Source organism: Protopterus annectens, chromosome 4.part0 (assembly GCF_019279795.1).
Source record: "Protopterus annectens isolate FY-2018-M chromosome 4.part0, PAN1.0, whole genome shotgun sequence".
In the NCBI taxonomy this organism is placed as follows: Eukaryota; Metazoa; Chordata; order Ceratodontiformes; family Protopteridae; genus Protopterus; species Protopterus annectens.
In genome coordinates this window covers 1,495,052,326-1,495,078,304 of record NC_056733.1, presented here as the reverse complement: position 1 = coordinate 1,495,078,304, position 25,979 = coordinate 1,495,052,326, and the positions used below count along the sequence as shown (strand labels likewise).

Genomic DNA, 25,979 nt, shown 5'->3' with positions numbered 1-25,979 from the left:
GTGTGCCTGCTCATGGATCCCCCTCTTTTGTCTCTTTTTGTGGTCTAACAGTGTATGAAAGGAGTGTTGTACTTGAGACCTCCTCTAAAGCAAATTCCTTCTCCTTGAGATCTCAACCCTGTCTTGAAAATTTGACCTTATCTCCTTTTGAACCAACTTTGAGGATCATCCCTTGGAAAACTGTTTAGCTTATTGCTTTGACATCTGCAGGGTGAGTCTGCGAGCTGCAGATTCTTATGGTGGACCGATCTTATCTAATTTTCCACAAGAAGAGGTGTGTTTTAAGCCCTAATCCTTCATTCATGCTACAAGTTGATTCTGAATTTACCTTGAATCAAAACATCAGTTTCTCAATTTTCTTTCTGGAACCTAAAAACAAGGAAGAAGATTTTGCATACTGTAGATGTGTACAAGCTAAGTCTAGCCTGTTACAGCAGAAGGACTGAGTAAGCATGTGTAATGTAGGGTCACAGTCACAGTACTATCTGTGAGTATACTCTGAGGAGTGAGTGAAGTAAATGACTTCAGGATTTTTTTAGCCAAGTGAGCCAGGAGAAGTTATTTTATTTTATTACTGGAGTAAAATTCATTTTCAAGCAGGTAAAATGCTTCCCATAGATTTAGTGTCTCTATCCCATACTACTGAGTGCTGCTGCCTGCAACAAAAAGCAGTAAGGTAAGTTATGCGCCTACCAGGATTGACTTATTGGGTTTAGGTAAACTATAAACTATACAGTGACATGTGCCCCAGGAATCCACAGGTTTCCAAACAACAGATGGGGCAAATATCTGTCCACCTCCCTCCTAAACTGGTCTGCAAATGCCTGTAGCATGGTCTTCAGTGTAGAGTTTAACCTCTCCACCAGACCATTAGTCTGGGGATGGTAGGAGGTGGTCTTTAGGTGCTTCACCCCACAGTGCTTCCACAGACAAGCCAGTAGGTCTGACATGAAATTGGCAGCTCAGTCAGTCAGTATTTCTTTTGGAAACCTACCCTGCTGAAAATATTTAACTTTAATCTCTAATCATTTGCCACCTTTTCTACTCAATAGAGGACAGGGCCACTGCCTCAGGGTATCTGGTAGCATAATCTATACCACTAGGATATATTTCTTCCGTGTGTAACTTGGAGTACTCTGAGGCTCCGCAGTATCCATAGCTGTCTACTGAAATGGCTTCTCAATCACAGGCAAAGGCATCAAAGGAGCTTTCACCTAGTTTCCTGCCTTGCCTACCTTTTGGCACTGCTTGCAGGTCCTGCAGTTACATCTCTGGAAATCCCAGGCCAATAAAAGTTCTGCATAATGCAAATTTTATCTGCTTTTACTGTATTTGTGTTTCTTCCTACTTTATTTTGCTTTTGCGTCATCTTAAAAGTACTCAATTGTATTTATTACTGCTTGGTATAACTCATTCTAAGCCTTTTATTTTAAGCACTTGGGCTTCAGACCACTTGTTTTACATTAAGAAGGTTTGTGGTCTGCACTGTAGTGGCAGAACAGGTAGCTTACATCCTTCTAAGTTGGGAACTGCTGATTGAGGGCTCAGTGTCTGTTATTCTAAAAGTGTATTAATTCTGGTTTAAGCACTTGGGCTTCAGGCCAGTTGTTTTACATTAAGAGGGTTCGTGGTCTGCACTCTTGTGGGAGGAGAGGCTGGACTCTGCCCTTCTGAGCTGGGAATTTCTGGTTAAAGGCTTATAGCGCCTGCATATTTGAACTGCTTCTTACTGAAATTGGTACACCTTGTTTGCTGTAGCATAGACTAGATCCAGGTCTGCTGAATCTAGCTTTCTTTGTATAACTTGAGCACTAATCCAGGCATTCTTTAAAGTATTCAATTGTATTTATTACTGCTTGGTGGTCACTTGATTAAAGTGTAGCTATCATTCTAAGTCTTTTGGATTAAGCACTTGGGCTTCAGACCAGTTGTTTTACATTAGGAAAGTTTGTGGCCTGCACTGTGGTGGCAGGACAGGTAGCTTACATCCTTCTAAGTTGGAAACTGCTGATTGAGGGCTCAGTGTCTGTTATTCTAAAAGTGTATTAGTTCTGGTTTAAGCACTTGGGCTTCAGGCCAGTTATTTTACATTAAGAAGGTTCGTAGTCTGCACTCCTGTGGGAGGAGAGGCTGGACTCTGCCCTTCTGAGCTGGGAATTTCTGGTTAAAGGCTTATAGTGCCTGCATATTTGAACTGTTTCTTACTGAAATTGGTACACCTTGTTTGCTGTAGCATAGACTAGATCCAGGCCTGCTGAATCTAGCTTTGTTTGTATGCTTGTTGTTTGTTTGCTTGTTATTTCCCTGAAACGCTAATTCCACCTAAAACGCAGCTTTTCAGCGCTTCTGTGGATCCCTAGTGATATCTGCATTGCTTACTGTACTTATTTCCTTGTTTCACTTGAAAGAAAGTTACTGTTTGTCGTTTTTGCATTTAAGTTACCTGTAACACATTGCACTTAAGTTACCTGGCACTTGCTCACTAAAGCAATTATATAAGTCAGCACTAAAAATTAAAAGCACTACACCCTCACAAACTCCCCTTGAGTACCTTGTTCCCCATTGGCCCTTTTTTCAATTATAAAGGAATTCCCAATACTATTCTAGCATGTCCAAAGGTCAGTTGTCTATCTCCTCTCCGGTCCAGCTGGTGAATCTGGGAATCTTGAGGCAATGTTACAACTGCCTCATGTACACAGACAACCCTCTCCTCCTCCCAACAAATTCCAACACATGTGAGAGATGCAACCATATAGCCAAACTGGAGGCTAAGCTCTCTCAACTCAGTACTGGCATAACCAGTCAGGAGGTACAATTCCAGTCTCACATAGACCTACCACGACAGCAAACCAAACACATAAACACACAAAAACATACTCGGAGGCTCTAAACAAAAATCTGCCTAAGCAGCAGAGACCTCCAAAGCAGACACCCAAGCAACCACTACCCCAAAACAAAACACGTGCAACACATAGCTCACAAAGCCAGTGTGCCGAACAGTCACAGCCCTTAAGGCTAAACAACACACATGATACACTTGTAATAGGTGACTCTATCGTCAGGCACACTGACGTCCTGCTCACCAGGCTGAACAAGGAGAAGGTCACGGTGAGCTGCCTGTCGGGCGCTAGGATTCGCCACATAACACAAGCACTCAGGTCACTCCAAGGCAAGTACAAATATGACTCAGTCATTGTCCATGCTGATGTGAATGACCTGAGACGTACCTCCCTGGACTACCAGAAAAGAGACATAGAGGAGCTCTCTGAGCATGTAGCCCAGGCCGGTATCACCCTGACCTTGAGTAGCATCTTACCCTCACCAAGAATGATGCCACAATATGAACACAAGATGATCAATTTCAACAATTGGCTTAAGTATTGGTGTCATTCAAAGGGGATCCAATGCCTGTCAGCCTGGGATGACATGCTCAACAAGCCACAATGCTTCGCTCGGGACGGCTTGCACCTGTCACCGCTGGGCTTTCAGATATTGGCAAAGGCTCTTGCTACCCCCATAGTGCCTTTTTTAGGCAAGGCTCAAAAGACAAACCCACCTCCATAGGTATCACAAGGGATAAGAAACTAAGAGTAATGCTACTCAATGCCAGAAGTCTAAACCTTAAGATGCACGCACTCAAAACTCTCCTTAGCATGGAGAACATCGATATCTGTGCAGTAACAGAAACCTGGTTCAAGGCTCCGGAGAGCACCCCAGCACTACCAGGTTATACCTCATACCATGCTTTTCGGCCCCAAAACTTGGACTGAAGCACAAAAGGAGGGGGAGTATCAATATTCATCAAAGATACCCACACCTCCAGGTTGGTGGCACAGCATGAAGCATCAGAGACTATCCATGTGCAACTAACAGTGGGTAAAACTGCCTTCCAGTTTATAGTCTGCTACAAACCACCCACCCAAACCCAGGAACCCCACTCGGCCTTCCTGAGAACACTGGAAAATATGATGGTCTCTCCAAACACCATTATATTGGGTGACTTCGACTACCCAAACTTAGACTGGCAGCATTACTCTAGCTCCAACACCCTAGCCCAAAGGTTCCTAGAATTTATAAACTCAAATGCTATGGAACAACTTGTTACCACTCCCACAAGAGGGGAAAACATACTGGACCTGATCATCACCAACATGGGGACTCTATGCTCCAGACCAGAAGTGTATCCCTCACTGGTAAGATCAGACCATAAACTAATCTCACTGGATATTCACATCCCGACCCCACCCCCTGCCCAGAAAACCACAGTGAAAAACTTCTCTAAAGCAAATTTCACACTCCTCAAAACCGAGGTGGAATCCTTCAAAGCCCCCGGGCCTGTGGAAAATACGGCCCAGACCGCAGAATCCTTTATAAATGCATTCTATGAACACCTTTAGGAATGGAGGGATCATGCAATCCCAAATAAAACCAAGACCCAATCCTCCAAAGGCAGACGTCCTGTCTGGTGGACCCCAGCCATAAACAAACTATACAATAGAAGGAGGAAGCTACTACGTGATAGAGCAAAATCCCAAAAAGGGAAGGCATCTCTGATCAGTATTAGCGAAAAACTACGGGCACTCATAAAATCATCTAAGGCCAGCTTCGAGAGAAAAATTGCACAGGACACTAAGGATAATCACAAGGTTTTCTTTAGTTATGTTAGGAACCTGGGTGGGAATTCCCAGGTATGCTCAGAATTAGTCCAAAATGACAAAAAATACACCAAACCCACAGACATTGCCAACATCCTAGCTGACAGGTTCAGCGCAAACTTCTCCCCCCTTCCCCACCAAAAGGGCAAATATCTATCCCAGCAGAGTGATGCCCCCCCTGACATCTCAGATGCTCAGGTAAGAGCCACCCTCTCCAAAGCAAAAAACACAGCATCAATGGGACCAGATGGTGTCCCGGGCTGCGTCCTACATGAACTCCAAGAAGAGCTAAACCCAAACATAAAACTACTGTTCAATCTCAGCCTTATTACAGGATATGTACCCAAAGAGTGGCGTATAGCAACTGTGGTCCCTCCCCACAAAGATGGTGCCTCAACGGATCCTGGAAACTATCGCCCCATAAGCCTGACTAGCTTGGTCTGCAAAGCTATGGAAAGGATCATCATGGACCTCATAAATAAAGATATTGGGGACCTACAGACACTGGATCTTACCCAGTTCGGCTTTGTTAAGGGCAGATCCTGCCTCTTAAATCTGGTCGATTTCTTTGAAACAGTCACCAAGGCCATTGACGAGGGGAAGGTGGTCCACACAGCCTACCTGGACCTCGCAAAAGCCTTTGATACAATACCCCACTCGGGCATTATAGATAAGCTCACCAGCTTAAATATAAACCCCTATGTCACTAGATGTGTTGCAAACTGGCTCAAGGACAGAATCCACATGGTTAGAATTGCTGGAGCCATGTCAGACTCCAAACCAGTTACAAGTGGCGTCCCACAAGGCTCAGTCCTGGGACCTCTCTTGTTTGGTATATATTTCTTGGAGGTACAGGCCAACACAGAAGGACTGTGGCTGACCAAGTTCGCAGATGACTGCAAACTGGGCACCATAATCGACTCTCCAGCCGACACAAGCATCCTCCAAAAGGGCCTCATAGAAACAGACAACTGGTGCCAGAGCCATGGCCTCAAGCTAAACGCCAAAAAGTGTATAGTCATCCCCTTTGGCAAAAACAAAGTGCCCACAAATTACCACATAGGTGGTAATCCATTAAGTACAGAAGAAGTAATTACGGACCTGGGGACCCAAGTTGATAGCAATCTCTCATTTGACAACCACGTGGCCAAAGTGGTTAGAAAAACATTTTATATAGCCCACCTAATCATGAAGGGATTCACATCTAGATCAGGGGAGGTCATCGTGCCTCTTTACTCATCCCTCATCATGCCCATAATTGAGTACAATGCCCCTTTTGGAATGTACCTTACCAGACACCTGCAGCAACTGGAAAGACCCCAAACGTACCTCACCAAGAGGATCAAAGGGCTCAAACAGATGCCATATCCTGCCCGGTTAAAGAAACTCCAGCTCTACTCAGTGGCATACCGCCTCCTCAGAGGCGATCTGTGCCTGATGTATAAAGCCATGTCCAACCCGGAATTAATGGACATGCAGCACCTCAGAAAATCCAAATCCCATCGAGCTACGCACTCGAGAGACTTGAACCTCAGCACTGAAATAAATAGGACATGCTGGAGGGACAGATTCATAACCCAGAGGCTCCCTTCACTCTGGAATAAAATCCCAGTCCAGGTTAGGCAGAGTCCCTCATTGACTCTCTTCAAGAGGAATCTTGATGAGTGGATGGGAGATCGTAGGTTTACCCCGGGTATCACTTCTGTGTCACTGTTAGACAGAGGCACAGTGTACTAACCTCGAAAAAGGGCATAGCAAAATTAATTTAAAATGGGTGGCGAAATCCAAACACACTCTGGCTAGGCTTATAAATTCCCCAGGGCAGATAGCCTAGTATGAACCTATGAACCTATGGACCTATAATACGTCTCTTGATAAGCTTTATGCCCATATGACCTGCAAAAGGAATGTCATGTGCTATGGCTGGAAGTGCCAGATGGTAGGCTCTGGGCACTACCAACTGCTGTATTCTGTCACCCTCTAGCCCTCCCACAGGAATCCACACTCTATACAGTAGCCCTTTGTCCCAGTGTACAGATTCCCCTTGTCCTTGAGAATCAGGTGCCTCCCTGGCTACCTTCCTCAAGCCTTGTAATGTCGGGTCTGAGAGCTGAGCCTGTCTCAACTCTCTGTGTGTAACTCTTCCCAGCTCCCCTTCCACAGGAAGTCTGGTATCCTCTGACATTGGTGCCTCACTGTCAGCCTGGGTACTACTTCTCATTCCTCTGCCCTTGCAGTCACTCTGTCCAAGGGAACATCAGTACTCACAAGCAGCTGTGGCTCACCTTCAAGCTCACTGCTACAGGGTATCTCCCTCCCTGAAGTAACCATCTCACCAGTCCTGGCTTCAAGTGTGTGGTCTGTCTGGGCCTCCCCCCCCGGCTAGCATACCCACATGCTTGTCTCCAAGCCTGATTGCATGTAACTGCATGCACACAGGGTATAGCATTAGCAAAATCATTCCCTCTCAGAACATCTACAGGGATATCCTCAAACATACCTACTTGCCTGCTTCCTTTTCCACCCTCCCAGTCAAGGTGAACCCTAGCCAGAGGTATTTGGAATGGGGTCCCTCCCAAAGCTCTGACTGGAGTAGACTGCCCAAGCAAATAGTGCTCCTTTTTACCATTGTGGCCTTTTTCCCATTTACTAAGATAGGATATAACCTTTTGTGGTACTATGGTACCTTGTTGTCTCCAGAAAACTTACTGCTGGCATTCGGTCATTCACACTTACTGGCTCCTCCACCTTTTATTCCCCACCTTCCCTCTGTGGATATATATATATATATATATATATATATATATATATATATATATATATACATACATATATATATATGTGTGTGTATATATATATATATATATATATATATATATATATATATATATATATATATATATATATATATATATATATATATATATATATATGCTACATGGCACCACATGTTACATTTAAAACATTTAACCCTTGATCCTGGCTATGTACCTGAACAAGTGGCTTCCCCTGTTACTGGAAGACTCTTTTAAGGAGGTTTAGGCTGCCCACCTTGGGTTCCCACAGCACTGTGTATGCCTTTCTTGTGCAGTGATGCCCTGCTTGCTAGGTATAGGTCTCCCTTTTTCCCCCACTCATCTGCGGTATTGTATTCCCTGTCTGCCAACCAGATTCTCATGTCCTCAGGAAAAGTGCTAAAGGCCCTTCAAAAGTGATGATCTGACACCCGTACACCCACCTATGAAAATAAGTGCTTAGTTCAGCAATATAGTCACACACACTTTCATCTGTCTTGCATCTGTGCTAACAAAACTTTTTCCTGTTAGCTTCAGGTGTTAACTTAAAACACTCTAATAAACAATTTTCAATGGTATTATAATTTAAGCAATCCTTACAAGACAATTTAGAAACATCAGTTAGAGCTTTACCATGGAGTAAGGGGGTCAGGAACCGTATCTAGAGCTCTTGGTCAACATTATGCTGTTTACATACCCTTTCAAACATTTGAATAAAACTATCAAAATTATCACCCTCTGTAAATTGTGGAAGACATTTACTGACCTTTATTGCTTCTGGTGTCCGGTTATTATACCTTGGCGAAGAGTCAACATCTCTTTTTCATGTTGCCTCTGCCTCTCATTTTCTTCAGCCTCCAAACATCGCAGTCTCTCATTTTGTTTGGTCTCCAGACATCTCAGCCTCTCTGCTGATTCTAATGCCATCTGTTTCTCCTTTTCTCAGCCACCAAATGCTACAGTCTCTCTGCTGATTCTAATTCCAACAGTTTAACCTCCAGTTCAAGTCATTTTAATTCCAGACAGATTTTTAAGTTCTGTAAGGCAAAGCTGAACTGTCCATTTTCTGAGAGTTGTACATCCCCAAAGCCAGTCTAGATGTCTTCCTGGTTGCTGGTGTGTGATGCAGATGTGACTAAGGCTGCAACCATTTCCGCTTTAGTCAGGTTGACATGCACCAGTCCTTTGGCTTGACACATCTCAGTCAACTGGCTCTTTGTCAGCTTGCCATAATCCTCTGCTGACATCCTTACCTGCTCTCCCTGATTAACTAAGCTAACAAAAAACAAATAGAACTGTTGTGATATGAAACTCTGAATGTTCATCATGTGGCTACTTGAGAGTACAAACACCTTCTGTAGTGACCACTGTTTACAGGCTACAGGAGCTCAGTATCCACACCACCGAATCTCAATATGTGGATATCCCACCACTGCCACCAATATGTGATGACCCACCAGTAGACCAGCAATCAAGGAGCCTCAATCCTCATCACTGGCTCCAGTGGGGGACATACACTGGGAGGATGGCTTACACTGGGAAGATGACAGGTACACACACAGTTATTCCAGATGCAGCTTTCTGCATGAAGTTCAATTTCCCTTAAGAGCCCACAGAGCCAACAGTCAGTCCAGGGCTGGTTCCTCTTTCCCCGGGTCCCCTGTAAGACTCCCCACTGGCACAGCTATATAGTTGAGTCCTTAACCAGGGCTCCAAGTGAAGTCCTCCAGCACTCTCTCTATCCAACCAGTGCTTCATGTCCCTGCTGAGGTAGCTGACACAGACACACTCTTGGATATTTGTTTTACATACACACACACACACACACACACACACACACACACACACACACACACACACACACACACGCACGCACATGCACACACACACACACACAAACCTGGGAAAGGCTGGCCCAGGTTTACTAGCTATGTTCCTTTCTGCTCAGATTATAAGGTAGTTACCACTGCCACCAGTATGTGACATCCCCCACTGTTGCCAGTGGTAAGGATTGAGGCTCCTTGATTACTGGTTCAGTGGTGGGTCGTCACATGTATCAACACGTTGATCCATTCTAGTTAGTTAATGGGATTAAGAGAATCAAATATAAAGTAAGATCATATTCACAGGGAAAGATTATATTGGCATTGATAGGATAAATGATATTGTGATGCATTAGACTATTTCCCCAAGGAGCTTTTTAGTTCCCCCTGCATCACAAGTCATACTTTATTCGTTATATAGTGCCTCTTAAAATTTTACAAAGCTATCAAGAATTGCTAAAGGGTCCTCAGTTAGTTACTGTGTCTCGTATTTTATTAACATCTCTCAACTTTATTTTGTCTTAACCTGACTTAAGACACATTATTGTGAGCCTTTGATGAATTCCTCAGAAAGTTTTGTTGAGTAATCTTAACTTTAAACTTTCTTTCACTCTGTCTAGCAAACAGTTGCTTTCTCTTTATGCTTCCTAAATATCGTCTGCTAGCCCCATCTCCACATTAGCCTTCCTTTCCAGGTACTGCTGTCAGAGCCATTTGCTCATAGTCCCTTTTTTCCCTCAAACTATATCAGGTCTGCTCTCCACATTTTGTTACTCCTTTACTGCCCCTCAACCTCCCCTCCTTTTCTTAAAAAGACTTCCATCACTTTATCACTTTTCCTTACCGTGTATCAAATCATGAAGTGTGAGCATAATATATGGGAAATCTCTAGTGTTTATACACATTCCTGTTTGTTAGCTGCAGTACAGAGTTCAGTATTGCATGCTCCAGTAATACAGTTGGCTTTACTTCACAGCCTTTGATCATACCTTTTGTGTCCTTGTGGTATATATATCCTGTCTATTCCTGAAAATGTATCAAAAGCCTTAAAGTAATAAGTATATGGGGCTGGTATTGCCTGTACCTTCTTCTCGGACATTGTGATATGTCAGTGATCCTATTAAAGAACTAAAGTGGCCCCCTTCTGCAAAATCCTTAAAGACCTGGGTCCTCCTTGAACATCTGTAAAATATGTAATTGAGATAAAATCTCTTTCTTGTAATGTAATTCTTTTCCTGACATTTAAGTAGCCATTTACTCATTTCCATAAATTCCTACAATATGGCAGTTTATAAATTTGGCTACTGTTAGTAAATTTGAGTGTATTTTGATTTTCTGTGTACGTAACATCTTTGCTATGTTGAACTGTCTAGTAACTTGTGCTTAAAGTCACAATTTAATAGAATCGCGACCTCCTTTTTTTCTTCCCAGTGCCTTCACTTAAAGTACCACCTCTTAAAAGCCCTGTTTGTGGAGCTTTATATGTTCCTCCATAGATAAATGAATCTCTTACAAGAAGGCCATCTGGGGGGAATAGCTTTTTTTTCAAGTATTTCAAACATTTCCTTCTTTTCACCAGATAGTTTAAACCATTTACATTCCAAGAACCAGTATTAATCACTGACATTGTTCACTTTTACTGTCTATTGACAAAACCCACAATACTTCTATTTCTTAGTCCTGCAGCACTGTCAGACTTGAGCTCCACCATTTTACTTCTGCATCCTCACCCTTCAGTCTCATCCTTACAAATCTTAGTATTGTTAGTTGCAAAAAATATGTAAGATTCCACCACATGGTGCCAAAACACAGTAATAAAGCTATGTTTGGAATATAGCATTGCAAAAAACTAGGTACAAAAATATTCAGATATGCTTCAGTACATTAAACAGTGATATACCTTCTTCCAATGCATACCAAGTCCTTGCATCCTGTAGGTTTCAGGTAGACGGTCCATCATAAGTAAGAAGCATAGAGAGTGTAGATGTGACCACAAGCATATTCCTGTCCTTCCCATAGAAAGTCCATTCAATTAAACAAGCATTCCAATTCACCCCTAATAGAACACAATGAATATAATCACACTTTTTATTATATACTCAGCAGGAAAAAAAAACATTTCTGTCAAATGTAATATAATGTTCAAGCAAAATAATACCAGACTGGTCATCCCTGTACTACATTTCCCCGTATTTACTTGGCAAAAACAAGCAATATGTACTTAGATTCCTCAGATATGTTTCTCTAGTACTATAAACTGACACAGACCCTTCTTTTTTATCAGTTATACGGATATGTCCTTTTGTAGAAGTTTTTGTTTAGCAGTGGGAAATGCACCTAGTCTTTCAGCACTGCTTCAGTGTCACTAGGTTCACCATGAGCTAGTTGATTTGACTGCCTTTTCTGATTTTCCCAAGCTCACCTGTTTACTTGTTTAAATATCTTGCCTGCTTCTAAAAAAGTCTTAGCACCAAGAAGGAAAAGCATTGCAAAATAAGTTGGATATATAATTTTAAACTTCACCTCTGCCTCAGTACATATTTGCATTGCTCACAGGAACCAAGATCTTTTCCTCCTCATCTCCTTCAAAATTCTTGCTCTACAAATGTCTGGAAGCTGGGTAAAATATATTTTTATGGAGAATTGAGAATGTGTGTAGAGAAAGAGGAGTAACCCACCCTAGAAGAAGTAAGAACAGCATTAAGAAAAATAAAGTCAGGGAAAGCAGTAGGATCAGATAAAGACAGTGCAAATATGATCAAGATGCTGGGTGATTTAGGGGGAAAATGGTTTCTGAGGATACTCATAGCATAGGAGAGAAAGGCATATCCCAAGTTACTGGAGAATAAGCATAATAGTGCCATTGTTACCAAGAACATAGAGGATGTTCGCAACTGTGGCCAGTATAGAGGTATCAAACTCCTGTCACAGTGCATGAAAGTTCTGGAGAAGGTGATTGACAAATGAATATGTAGAGTAGTAAAACATAAATTGTGAAATGACCATTTCGGATTCAGATTAGTGTGCATCGCAACCATCCTGATGTTTTCAGTGAGCCAGATGCTTAGAATAAGCTAGGGCTGAGGAAGGATTCCAACTGGCATTCCTAGACTTGCAGAAAGCATGACAAGGTCCCAAGAATTTTGATTTATGAAGTCATGCAGTAGTTCAGAGTCCCAAAAACATTGGTAGAATTAATGCAGGCTGTGTACAAGAACCCAATTACGTAAGTACAATCAGTGCTTACTTACAGAGTGGTTCCTAATGGGAGTAGATTTGCATCAGGGTTCAGCTCTGAGTCCACTTCTGTTCATACTGACGATGGACTACAATTAGCAAATAGCTCAGAGGGGAAGATCAACAAAGATTCGGTATGTCAATGATATGGCATTACAGACAGACTGTGAACAAGAGCTTCAGCAAAGGATGGATGGAGAAATGGAATGCAACACTGAAGGAACATGGGATGGAACTGAGTACAGATAAGATGGTTGTAATGGCAGCAAATCAGGGAATCAGAAGAAGCTAAGAATTGAGATAGAAGGGAAAATAGTGGAACAAATACCTGGGAGGAGTGGTTGAGAAGAAGGGAAGTCTGAATGAAGAAGTCAAAGCTAAAATCAAAGAGGCTGCAGCCAGCTGGCACAGGGTGTCAGGGGACAGAAGAATGCCAAAGAAGCTGAAAGGTAAGATGTACAAAACAGTGGTGCAACCAGTACTACTGTATGCACAGAAACCTGGGCAATATAAGCAGAGAAACTGAGGAAGTTAGAGTTGATGCAAATGATGTGTCTGTGGCAGGTGGTAGGATGTACATGGTGAGGAAGATGAAGAAATGAGGACTTCAGAGCAAAAGCCCAAGTAGCCCCAGTTGCAGAGAAGGTCAAAGAGAACAGATTATGGTTTGGGCCCATATGCAGGAAAGCAGAATACAATCCAATGAAGAAGATTTGGGACAGTCAGGAAGAAGACAAAAGACAAGAGGAAACAAGGCATGCAGCAAAGAGATGGATGGAATTTGTGAGGAAACAGTCAGGCATGAAAGCCAAAGAAGTTAAGAGAGTAGCATTGAATCAAGAGAGAGATGGAGACAGTTCACATGACACCAGTCTATATGTATGTGTGTGTGTGTGTGTGTATATATATATATATATATATATATATATATATATATATATATATATATATATATATACATATAGATATCTACAGTGGATGTAAAAAGTATACACACCCCTGTTAAAATACGTTTTTGTGATATAAAAAATTAGACCACAATAAATCATTTCAAAGCTTTTTCCACCTTTAATGTGACCTATAGCTTGTACAATTCAATTGAAAAACAAACAAATCTGTTAGGGGAAAATATAAAAAATAAAAAAAAAAACATACAATATACTGGTTGCATAAGTGTGCGCACCCTTAAACCGATGCTTTGTTGTGTGTGCACACCCTTAAACTAATACTTTGTTGAAGCACCTTGTGATTTAATTACAGCATTCAGTCTTCTTGGGTACACACTTGCCATCAATTAAAGAGACTCTGATTAACCCTGAATAAAGTTCAGCTGTCCTAGTAGGATTTTCCTGACATTTACTCATTTGCCTGCTACAGCAAAAGTCATAGTTCAGAGAGAGCTTACAAAGCATCAAAGGGATCTCATTGTTGAAAGGTATCAGTCAGGAGAAGGGTACAAAAAAATTTCCACAGCATTGGATATACCATGGAACACAGTGAAGACAGTCATCAAAAAGGGGAGAAAATATAGGACAACAGTGACATTGCAAAGAACTGGACATCCTTCTAAAATTGATGAAAAGACAAGATGAAAACTGGTCAGGGAGGCTGCCAAGAGACCTACAGCAACAGTGAAGGAGCTGCAGGAATTTCTGGCAAGTACTGGTTATGTACTACATGGGACAACAATCTCTCATATTCTCCATATGTCTGGACTATGGGGTAGGGTTGCAAGATGGAAGTCTTTTCTTACACAGAAAAACATCCAGGCCCAGCAAAAATTTCCAAAACCGTACATCAAGTCTCCCAAAATCATGTGGGAAAATTTGTTATGGTCTGATGAGACCAAGGTTGAACTTTTTGGCCACAATTCCAAAAGGTACGTTTGGCGCAAAAACAACATTTTGCATCACCAAAAGAACACCATCCCCATGGTGAAGTATAGTGGTGGCAGTATCATACTTTGGGGTTGCTTTTCTTCAGCTGAAACTTGGGCTTTAGTCAAGGTGGAGGGGAATTATGAACATTTCCAAATACCAGTCACTTTTGGCCCAAAACCTTCATGTTTCTGCTAGAAAGCTGAAGATGAAGAAGAATTTCACCTTTCCACATGACAGTGACCCCAAGCATACATCCAAATCAACAAAAGAATGGCTTCACCAGAAGAAAATTAAAGTTTTGGAATGGACCAGCCAGAGGCCAGATCTAAATCCAATAAAAAATCTGTGGGGTGACCTGAAGAGGGCTGTGCACAAGAGATGCCCTCGCAATCTGACAGATTTGCTGGCCTTTTGCAAGGAAGAGTGGGCAAATATTGCCAAGTCAAGATGTGCCATGTTGATAGACTCTTACCCAAGAAGACTGAATGCTGTAATTAAATCAAAAGGTGCTTTAACAAAGTATTAGTTTAAGGGTGTGCACACACAACAAAGTATTAGTTTAAGGGTGTGCACACTTATGCAACCAGCTTATTGTATGCTTTTTATATTTTATATTTTTTCCCCTAACAGATTTGTTTGTTTTTCAATTGAATTGTACAGGTTATAGATCACATTAAAGGTGAGAAAAGTTTTGAAGTGATTTATTGTGGTCTCATTTTTTTATATCACAAAAAACTGGCGTTTTAACACGGGTGTGTAAACTTTTTATATCCACTGTAGATCTAGATATATGTATATGTATAAGCAGAGAGAGACTGATATACTGAAATATTACATTGACACTTGCTCTAGTAGCTAGTAACATATGATAAAAAAAGATGAGCTATTTTTATATTTCCCTAATTTTCACCTAACTTTCACTTTGTACATGAAGCATTCTGTACACACACACATATGTGTGTCTGTTTTATATGTATGTATGACCCCTGTCAGATGATAGAGTTTTCAGAAACTCAAAGTTCATATGGTTGGGACCATATGATCGAGTTTCCAAAATCTTGAAGGTTTTGAATTGAGATCGCAGTAAGTACGTAAAGGGAAATTTACACTTTTCCTCACTGTAGTGTGATATCGGAGTTGGTATATTTAATTTGCAGGAGGTGTGGGGAGGTGCAGAAAAAAAGTTAGATTTTTTGTGTTTTTTTTTTTTTTGGATGTTCAAGTTTTCGGAAACTCGATCATATGATATGGCCCTGACCATATGAATTTCAAGTTTCTGAAAACTCTATCATCTGATTGGGTTCTGTGTGTGTGTGTGTGTATATATATATATATATATATATATATATATATATATATATATATATTTATGTATATATCGGTTTGCCATCAAAATTTTGAAGGCTTGATCTCGAAAAGCATGTGGCCTAAAGTACGTTTTCAAAGTTTCACAATACCAAATTGCTATAAAATAAAATCATAATAACAAAAGTAAAGCTTGATTCGTTATTATGAGTTTGGCATTGTGAATGGAGATCATGGTACAATGAGGATCGGCAATTTACCCTTTTGCTCACTGTAGTGCAATCTTGGAGTCAGTATATATAATGGGGGTGTGGGTGCAGGATATGTAAACGGACATACTGATTTTCAAAACTGGATGTTTGGTATGTTGAATGTTGATCATTGGGTTTCCGATGTTCGACATTTAGGCTAGATGTTTTTGTTTTTGATATTGTAGTTTGATCTTTTACTTCAAAAATGTTTTGCTTTCAACGTTTTGATGGTAAACCATATATATGTGTGTGTGTATGTGTGTGTATGTATATATATATATATATATATATATATATATATATATATATATATATATATATATATATATATATATATATATATATATATATATATGGGTCTACCTCAGTTTGTCGAAATCCCATATTATTGAATCTCACTTTGTCGACACTCAAAATATAGAACTCCCCAATTCATTGAAGCAGTGGTACAACAAAGATCTTCCCAGGGCAAGTAACCTGTTGTGCAAGATCGTGAACTTTGCCTTTTCCCAACTGTAGTGCGATCTTGGAGTTGGTATATTTAGTTAGGGGGAGGGGTGTAGTGGGTGTAGCCGTCCACATTGGGGAGGTGTGGGAGGCGTAGACCCCAACCTGGGTGGGTTAGGGATTGTGCGGTTTTGGTTTTGTTTCTTTATGGTTAAGTGGTTACTTACCATGGGAAGATCTTTGTTGTTCTGCTGCTTTCATGAAGTGTGAGTTAGATATTACGACAAATTGAGGTAAATCCATATATGTATATGTGTGTGTGTGTGTGTGTGTGTGTGTGTGTGTGTGTGTGTATATATATATATATATATATATATATATATATATATATATATATATACACACACACATATACATATATATATGTATATGTTCATAGGTTCATAGGTTCATACTAGGCTATCTGCCCGAGGGCATTTACAAGCCTAGCCCATCGTTTTGTGGCTTACGCCACCCCTTTAGTATGGGGAACTATACCCATTATTTTGCTGTGCCTCTGTCGAGTAGTGACACCGAGGTAATCCCTGGGGTATATCTACGATCTCCCATCCATTGGTCAAGATTTCTCTTGAACAAGGCCAGCGAGGTGCTCTGCCTCACATGTACCGGGATTTTGTTCCACAGCATAGGGAGTCTTTGGGTGATGAATCTCTCCCTCCAGCACGTCCTATTAATAGCCGTGTCGAGGTTTAAGTCTCCCGCCCTTGTGGCTCTGATGGATCTAGATTTTTTGAGGTGAAGCATATTCATCAAATCTGGGTTTGACATGGCCTTGTATGTTAGGCAAAGGTCACCTCTGAGCAAGCGGTGGCGACTGAATAGAGCTGGAGTTCTTTCAGTCGGGCAGCATAGGACAGATTTTTGAGACCCTTTATCCTTTTGGTGAGGAACTTTTGTGGCCTCTCCAGCTGCTGCAGGTGTCGGGTCAGATACATTCGAATGGGGCATTGTACTCAATCATTGGTCTGATGAGTGATGAGTAAAGGGAGACTATGACCTCCCTTGATCTAGATGAGAATCCCTTCATGATAAGGTGGGCAATGTAGAAGGTCTTCCTAACTACTTTAGCTACATGGGTGTCGAATGACAGACTACTATCAACCTGGGTCCCCAGGTCCCTGATAACTTCTTCTGTGCTCAGTGGATTGCCACCTATTTGGTAGCTAGGGGTAACCTTGTTTTTCCCGAAGGGTATGACTATGCATTTTTGGCATTTAACTTTAGGCCGTGGCTCTGGCACCAGTTATCCGTTTCTGTGAGACCCTTCTGAAGGATATCTGTGTCAGATGTGTTTTCTACTATGGCGCCCAGTTTGCAGTCATCTGCAAACTTTGTCAGCCATAACCCTCCTGTGTTTGCTTGTACTTTGGAAAAGTAGATGCCAAACAAGAGTGGGCCCAGGACTGATCCCTGTGGGACACCACTTGTGACAGGCTTTGAGTCTGACATGGCGCCAGCAACTCTGACCCTGTGGGTTCTGTCACTCAGCCAGTTTGCAACCCATCTTGTGATGTATGGGTTAACATTTAAGCTGATGAGTTTTCAATGATACCCGAGTGGGGTATTGTATCGAAGGCCTTAGCCAGATCGAGGTAGGCTGTATGGACTGCCTTTCCCTCATCAATGGCTTTGGTGACTGTTTCAAAAAGTCGACCAAGTTTAAAAGGCATGATCTGCCTTTGACAAAGCCAAACTGGGTTGGATCCAAAGTCTGCAAATTCCCTATGTCTTTATTTATGAGGTCCATTATGATCCTCTCCATGGCTTTGCAGATAAGGCTTGTCAAGCTAATGGGCGGTAATTTCCAGGGTCTGTGGAGGCACCGCCTTTGTGAAGTGGGACCACAGTTGCAGTGCGCCACTCCTGGAGTGCGTATCCCGAGGTAAGACTTTGATTAAACAGCTGTCCTAGCTGTGGGTTTAATTCCTCATTGAGTTCGTGGAGCACACAGCCGGGGACACCATCAGGTCCCATGGATGCTGTGTTTTTTGCTTTGGAGAGAGCAGTTCTCACTTGGGCGCTGGAGATGTTTGGGGGCTGCACTCGTTTGGTATAGATATCTCTCCTTTTGGGGGGGGAGAAGTTTGCACTGAACCTGTCAGCCAGTATGTTGGCAATGTCTGTAGGATCAGTAAACTTCACATCATTTTGAACTAGTTCTGAGCATATCTGGGAGTTTCCTCCTAGGTTTCTAACATAGCTAAAGAAGGTCTTATGATTGTCTTTTGAGTCTTTAGCTATTTTTCTCTTGAAATTTGCTTTGGATGATTTTATGAGAGCTCTTAGTTTTTTACTTATAGTGATCAAGGGTGTCTTACCTTTTAAGGATTTTGCTCTATCTTGTAGTAGCTTCCTCCTTTTGTTGTAGAGTTTGTTTATGGCTGGGGACCACCAGACTGGAAGCTTGCCTTTGGTACATAGAGTCTTTGTTTTGCTTGGGATTGCCTTATCCATGCAGTCCTGCAGGTGCTGGGGCAATTTGTAAGTGATTCAGCGGCTTGAGTATTGTTTTCCGCCGGCTTGGGGGCCTGAAAGGAGACCACACTAGTCTTTAGAAGTGTGAAGTCGGCTTTTGAGAAGTTTTTTACTGTGGTCTTTTTTATTTCAGGTGGGGGTGGGATGAGGACCTCCAGCGAGATTAGTTTGTGATCTGATCTCACCAGTGAGGGGTATACTTCCGGTGTTGAACATTGTGCTCCCATGTTCGTGATGATGAGATCAAGTATGTTATCTCCTTTTGTGGGGATGGTGACTAGTTGTTCCATGGCATTTGAGTTTATGAATTCCAGGAACTTTTGGGCTAGGGTGTTTGGGCTTGAGTAGTGTTCCCAGTCTATATTAGGGTAATTGAAGTCACCTAGTATGATGGTGTTTGGTGATACATTTATCCCCTCTAGTGTTTTCAAGAAGGCCATGTGAGGTTCCTGAGTTTGTGAGGGTGGCCTGTAACATGCTACAATTTGCAGAGCAGTCTTGCCTATGGTTAATTGCACCTGGATGGTCTCAGATGCATCGTGCATTGCCACCAGTCTTGAGGTGTGGGTGTCCTTGATGAATATGGATACCCCCCCTCCTTTCTTGGTATTTTCCGGATTTTGGGGCCGGAACGCATGATATGAGGTAAAACCTGATAGCGCTGGGGTGCTCTCAGGAGCCTTGAACCAGGTTTCTGTCACAGCACAGACATCGATGTTCTCCATACTGAGAAGGGCCTTGAGTGTGTGCATTTTGAGATTCAGACTTCTGGCATTGAGCAGCATTACCCTTAGTTTTTCCTTTTTGTGTTCTAGGGTGGTAGGTTTAGAATTTGAGCCTTGCCTAAAAAGGCACTATGGGGTGGCAAGAGCCTTTGCCAATATCCGAATCCCAGGGTGACAGGTGCAAGCCGTCCCTTGCGAAGCAGCGTGGCTTGTCCAGCATGTCATCCCAGGCAGACAGACACTGGATCCCCTTTGAATGACACCAGTGTTTAAGCCAATTGTTAAAGCTGATCATCTTATCTCTGTATTGTGGCATCATTCTTGGTGAAGGTAGGATACTGCTCAAGGTCAGGGTCATACCTGCCTGGGCTACATAATCAGAGAGCTCCTCAATGTCTCTTTTCATGTAGTCCAAGGAGGTACGTCTCAGGTCGTTTACACCAGCGTGGACAATGACTGAGTCATATTTGTACCTGCTGTTAAGAGACCTGAGTGCTTGCATTATGTGGCGGATTCTAGCGCCCGACAGGCAGCTTACTGTGACCTTCTCCTTACTCAGTCTGGTGAGCGGGATGTCAGTGTGTCTGACTATGGAGTCACCAATGACTAGTGTGTCTGGCATTGTGTTTGGCCTTAAGGGCTGTGACTGTTTGACACTCTGACTGTGAGGTCTATGTGTTGCGGGTGTTGTGTTCTGAGGTGGTGGTTGTTTGGGTGTCTGCTTTGGTGGCCTCTGCTGTTTTGGTAGATTTTTGATCAGAGCCTCCAGTATGTCTTTGTGTGTTTATGTGTATGATTTGAGGTTGTAATGGTACTGTGTGAGACTGGGTCTATAGTGTGTGTGGTAACCTTCTCCTCCTGACTGGTCTTGCCAGTCCTATGTTGAGAGAGCTCAGCCTCCAGTTTGGCCGTATAGTTGCATCTCTCGCATGTATTTGTGTTTTGTGGGAGGAGGAGAGGGTTGTCTGTGTACATGAGGCAATTGTAACATTGCCTCAATATTCCCAGGTTCACCAGCTGAGCAGGAGAGGACACTAGCAACTGATCCCTCGACATGCTAGAAGGATAGACAAAAAACTTAAAAAAAGATTCCGGTGGACGTGGGTGACCGAGAAATGGGGGGTGGCCTTTTTGGGGTACTATCTATGACACGAGTGCCGTATCAAGGTAATAAGTACTGTAGGAGCAAGTGCTAGGTTTAACAGATAGAGAATAGTCTACTTGGAGTCAAGTAGAGATGATCTTTTTAGTTATAGGATACGCTGATTTGATCAGTTATATAGTTCGTGGAAGGTAGTTTTAAGGGAAAATTTGAAGAGTGGACTTTAGGTAGCCCGAATAGTTTAAACCTGCTTAACCGGCGCTGCCCTAGTGTGCAACAGTGGCAGCTCAGCTAAAAGCAGCTTCATCATGCAGCGTTTACGCGTTTTATACCAGGGGGCTGGAAAAAGCTAGAAACTGGCCCAAAACGACCAATAAACTACTAGTTACTGGCTGAAACCTCACAAAACTGGACAAAAGGCAGCTCAATGCTTCCCACTCCCACTGGTAAGCAAGGTAACTTCCTCTCCCCCAAATAAGGCAAGGAAACAGTACACAGGAACTACAACCAAAGCCCAGGAATCAGCAACTCTGAAACTGGACTAAACTAGTAAAGCAGGAAAAACAAGAGATATTTTTTCTTTTTTTTCTTTTTTTTCACAAAACAGGCAGAAACAGGTACAGCAACACTTATAAATGCTATGAATCAGCTACTACAGCTTACACAGAAGAATTTGCTACAAATACAGTCAAATAGTAACAAACAAGGATTCCAAGTGCAATATTAAGTTAAATGCAGTAAAACAGCTTCAATGTAACAGAAAGGCAGGCGAAATACAGTCGCTAGGTATTCAGATGTGGAAAGCAACAAAAAATATACTTAGTATCAAGAAAAGTCGCTTATTCAGCTCTCTGCAGCCTGGATTACTCTGCTGGCCCACGTGGAGTCTGTGCTGAGTAGGTACAAGCTGAAAAACACGCGTTTACCGCGTTTTATACCAGGGGGCTGGAAAAAGCTAGAAACTGGCCCAAAACGACCAATAAACTACTAGTTACTGGCTGAAACCTCACAAAACTGGACAAAAGGCAGCTCAATGCTTCCCACTCCCACTGGTAAGCAAGGTAACTTCCTCTCCCCCAAATAAGGCAAGGAAACAGTACACAGGAACTACAACCAAAGCCCAGGAATCAGCAACTCTGAAACTGGACTAAACTAGTAAAGCAGGAAAAACAAGGGATATTTTTTCTTTTTTTCTTTTTTTTTTCACAAAACAGGCAGAAACAGGTACAGCAACACTTATAAATGCTATGAATCAGCTACTACAGCTTACACAGAAGAATTTGCTACAAATACAGTCAAATAGTAACAAACAAGGATTCCAAGTGCAATATTAAGTTAAATGCAGTAAAAACAGCTTCAATGTAACAGAAAGGCAGGCGAAATACAGTCGCTAGGTATTCAGATGTGGAAAGCAACAAAAAATATACTTAGTATCAAGAAAAGTCGCTTATTCAGCTCTCTGCAGCCTGGATTACTCTGCTGGCCCACGTGGAGTCTGTGCTGAGTAGGTACAAGCTGAAAAACGCACGTTTACAGCGTTTTATACCAGGGGGCTGGAAAAAGCTAGAAACTGGCCCAAAATGACGAATAAACTACTAGTTGCTGGCTGAAACCTCACAAAACTGGACAAAAGGCAGCTCAATGCTTCCCACTCCCACTGGTAAGCAAGGTAACTTCCTCTCCCCAAATAAGGCAAGGAAACAGTACACAGGAACTACAACCAAAGCCCAGGAATCAGCAACTCTGAAACTGGACTAAACTAGTAAAGCAGGAAAAACAAGAGATATTTTTTCTTTTTTTTTTTTTTTTTCACAAAACAGGCAGAAACAGGTACAGCAACACTTATAAATGCTATGAATCAGCTACTACAGCTTACACAGAGGAATTTGCTACAAATACAGTCAAATAGTAACAAACAAGGATTCCAAGTGCAATATTAAGTTAAATGCAGTAAAAACAGCTTCAATGTAACAGAAAGGCAGGCGAAATACAGTCACTAGGTATTCAGATGTGGAAAGCAACAAAAAATATACTTAGTATCAAGAAAAGTCGCTTATTCAGCTCTCTGCAGCCTGGATTACTCTGCTGGCCCACGTGGAGTCTGTGCTGAGTAGGTACAAGCTGAAAAACGCGCGTTTACCGCGTTTTATACCAGGGGGCTGGAAAAAGCTAGAAACTGGCCCAAAATGACCAATAAACTACTAGTTACTGGCTGAAACCTCACAAAACTGGACAAAAGGCAGCTCAATGCTTCCCACTCCCACTGGTAAGCAAGGTAACTTCCTCTCCCCAAATAAGGCAAGGAAACAGTACACAGGAACTACAACCAAAGCCCAGGAATCAGCAACTCTGAAACTGGACTAAACTAGTAAAGCAGGAAAAACAAGAGATATTTTTTTCTTTTTTTTCTTTTTTTTTTTCACAAAACAGGCAGAAACAGGTACAGCAACACTTATAAATGCTATGAATCAGCTACTACAGCTTACACAGAGGAATTTGCTACAAATACAGTCAAATAGTAACAAACAAGGATTCCAAGTGCAATATTAAGTTAAATGCAGTAAAAACAGCTTCAATGTAACAGAAAGGCAGGCGAAATACAGTCACTAGGTATTCAGATGTGGAAAGCAACAAAAAATATACTTAGTATCAAGAAAAGTCGCTTATTCAGCTCTCTGCAGCCTGGATTACTCTGCTGGCCCACGTGGAGTCTGTGCTGAGTAGGTACAAGCTGAAAAACGCTGGTTTACCGCGTTTTATACCAGGGGGCTGGAAAAAGCTAGAAACTGGCCCAAAATGACCAATAAACTACTAGTTACTGGCTGAAACCTCACAAAACTGGACAAAAGGCAGCTCAATGCTTCCCACTCCCACTGGTAAGCAAGGTAACTTCCTCTCCCCCAAATAAGGCAAGGAAACAGTACACAGGAACTACAACCAAAGCCCAGGAATCAGCAACTCTGAAACTGGACTAAACTAGTAAAGCAGGAAAAACAAGAGATATTTTTTTCTTTTTTTTCTTTTTTTTCACAAAACAGGCAGAAACAGGTACAGCAACACTTATAAATGCTATGAATCAGCTACTACAGCTTACACAGAGGAATTTGCTACAAATACAGTCAAATAGTAACAAACAAGGATTCCAAGTGCAATATTAAGTTAAATGCAGTAAAACAGCTTCAATGTAACAGAAAGGCAGGCGAAATACAGTCGCTAGGTATTCAGATGTGGAAAGCAACAAAAATTATACTTAGTATCAAGAAAAGTCGCTTATTCAGCTCTCTGCAGCCTGGATTACTCTGCTGGCCCACGTGGAGTCTGTGCTGAGTAGGTACAAGCTGAAAAACGCGCGTTTACCGCGTTTTATACCAGGGGGCTGGAAAAAGCTAGAAACTGGCCCAAAACGACCAATAAACTACTAGTTACTGGCTGAAACCTCACAAAACTGGACAAAAGGCAGCTCAATGCTTCCCACTCCCACTGGTAAGCAAGGTAACTTCTTCTCCCCCAAATAAGGCAAGGAAACAGTACACAGGAACTACAACCAAAGCCCAGGAATCAGCAACTCTGAAACTGGACTAAACTAGTAAAGCAGGAAAAACAAGAGATATTTTTTCTTTTTTTTTTCTTTTTTTTCACAAAACAGGCAGAAACAGGTACAGCAATACTTATAAATGCTATGAATCAGCTACTACAGCTTACACAGAGGAATTTGCTACAAATACAGTCAAATAGTAACAAACAAGGATTCCAAGTGCAATATTAAGTTAAATGCAGTAAAAACAGCTTCAATGTAACAGAAAGGCAGGCGAAATACAGTCGCTAGGTATTCAGATGTGGAAAGCAACAAAAAATATACTTAGTATCAAGAAAAGTCGCTTATTCAGCTCTCTGCAGCCTGGATTACTCTGCTGGCCCACGTGGAGTCTGTGCTGAGTAGGTACAAGCTGAAAAACGCGTGTTTACCGCGTTTTATACCAGGGGGCTGGAAAAAGCTAGAAACTGGCCCAAAACGACCAATAAACTACTAGTTACTGGCTGAAACCTCACAAAACTGGACAAAAGGCAGCTCAATGCTTCCCACTCCCACTGGTAAGCAAGGTAACTTCCTCTCCCCCAAATATGGCAAGGAAACAGTACACAGGAAGTACAACCAAAGCCCAGGAATCAGCAACTCTGAAACTGGACTAAACTAGTAAAGCAGGAAAAACAAGAGATATTTTTTCTTTTTCTTTTTTTTCACAAAACAGGCAGAAACAGGTACAGCAACACTTATAAATGCTATGAATCAGCTACTACAGCGTACACAGAGGAATTTGCTACAAATACAGTCAAATAGTAACAAACAAGGATTCCAAGTGCAATATTAAGTTAAATGCAGTAAAACAGCTTCAATGTAACAGAAAGGCAGGCGAAATACAGTCGCTAGGTATTCAGATGTGGAAAGCAACAAAAAATATACTTAGTATCAAGAAAAGTCGCTTATTCAGCTCTCTGCAGCCTGGATTACTCTGCTGGCCCACGTGGAGTCTGTGCTGAGTAGGTACAAGCTGAAAAACACGCGTTTACCACGTTTTATACCAGGGGGCTGGAAAAGCTAGAAACTGGCCCAAAACGACCAATAAACTACTAGTTACTGGCTGAAACCTCACAAAACTGGACAAAAGGCAGCTCAATGCTTCCCACTCCCACTGGTAAGCAAGGTAACTTCCTCTCCCCAAATAAGGCAAGGAAACAGTACACAGGAACTACAACCAAAGCCCAGGAATCAGCAACTCTGAAACTGGACTAAACTAGTAAAGCAGGAAAAACAAGAGATATTTTTTTTTTTTTTTTTTCTTTTTTTCACAAAACAGGCAGAAACAGGTACAGCAACACTTATAAATGCTATGAATCAGCTACTACAGCTTACACAGAGGAATTTGCTACAAATACAGTCAAATAGTAACAAACACGGATTCCAAGTGCAATATTAAGTTAAATGCAGTAAAAACAGCTTCAATGTAACAGAAAGGCAGGCGAAATACAGTCGCTAGGTATTCAGATGTGGAAAGCAACAAAAAATATACTTAGTATCAAGAAAAGTCGCTTATTCAGCTCTCTGCAGCCTGGATTACTCTGCTGGCCCACGTGGAGTCTGTGCTGAGTAGGTACAAGCTGAAAAACGCGCGTTTACCGCGTTTTATACCAGGGGCTGGAAAAAGCTAGAAACTGGCCCAAAACG

The 25,979-nt window shown here is 41.9% G+C and overlaps 1 protein-coding gene across 2 annotated transcripts in view; it reads left to right on the top strand.

The window, feature by feature from the left end:
- The window catches only part of CYFIP2 (cytoplasmic FMR1 interacting protein 2), a 2,832,302-nt gene that overhangs the window by 1,123,425 nt on the left and 1,682,898 nt on the right, over window positions 1-25,979 (top strand). The gene's annotated exons all lie outside the window — the stretch shown is intronic.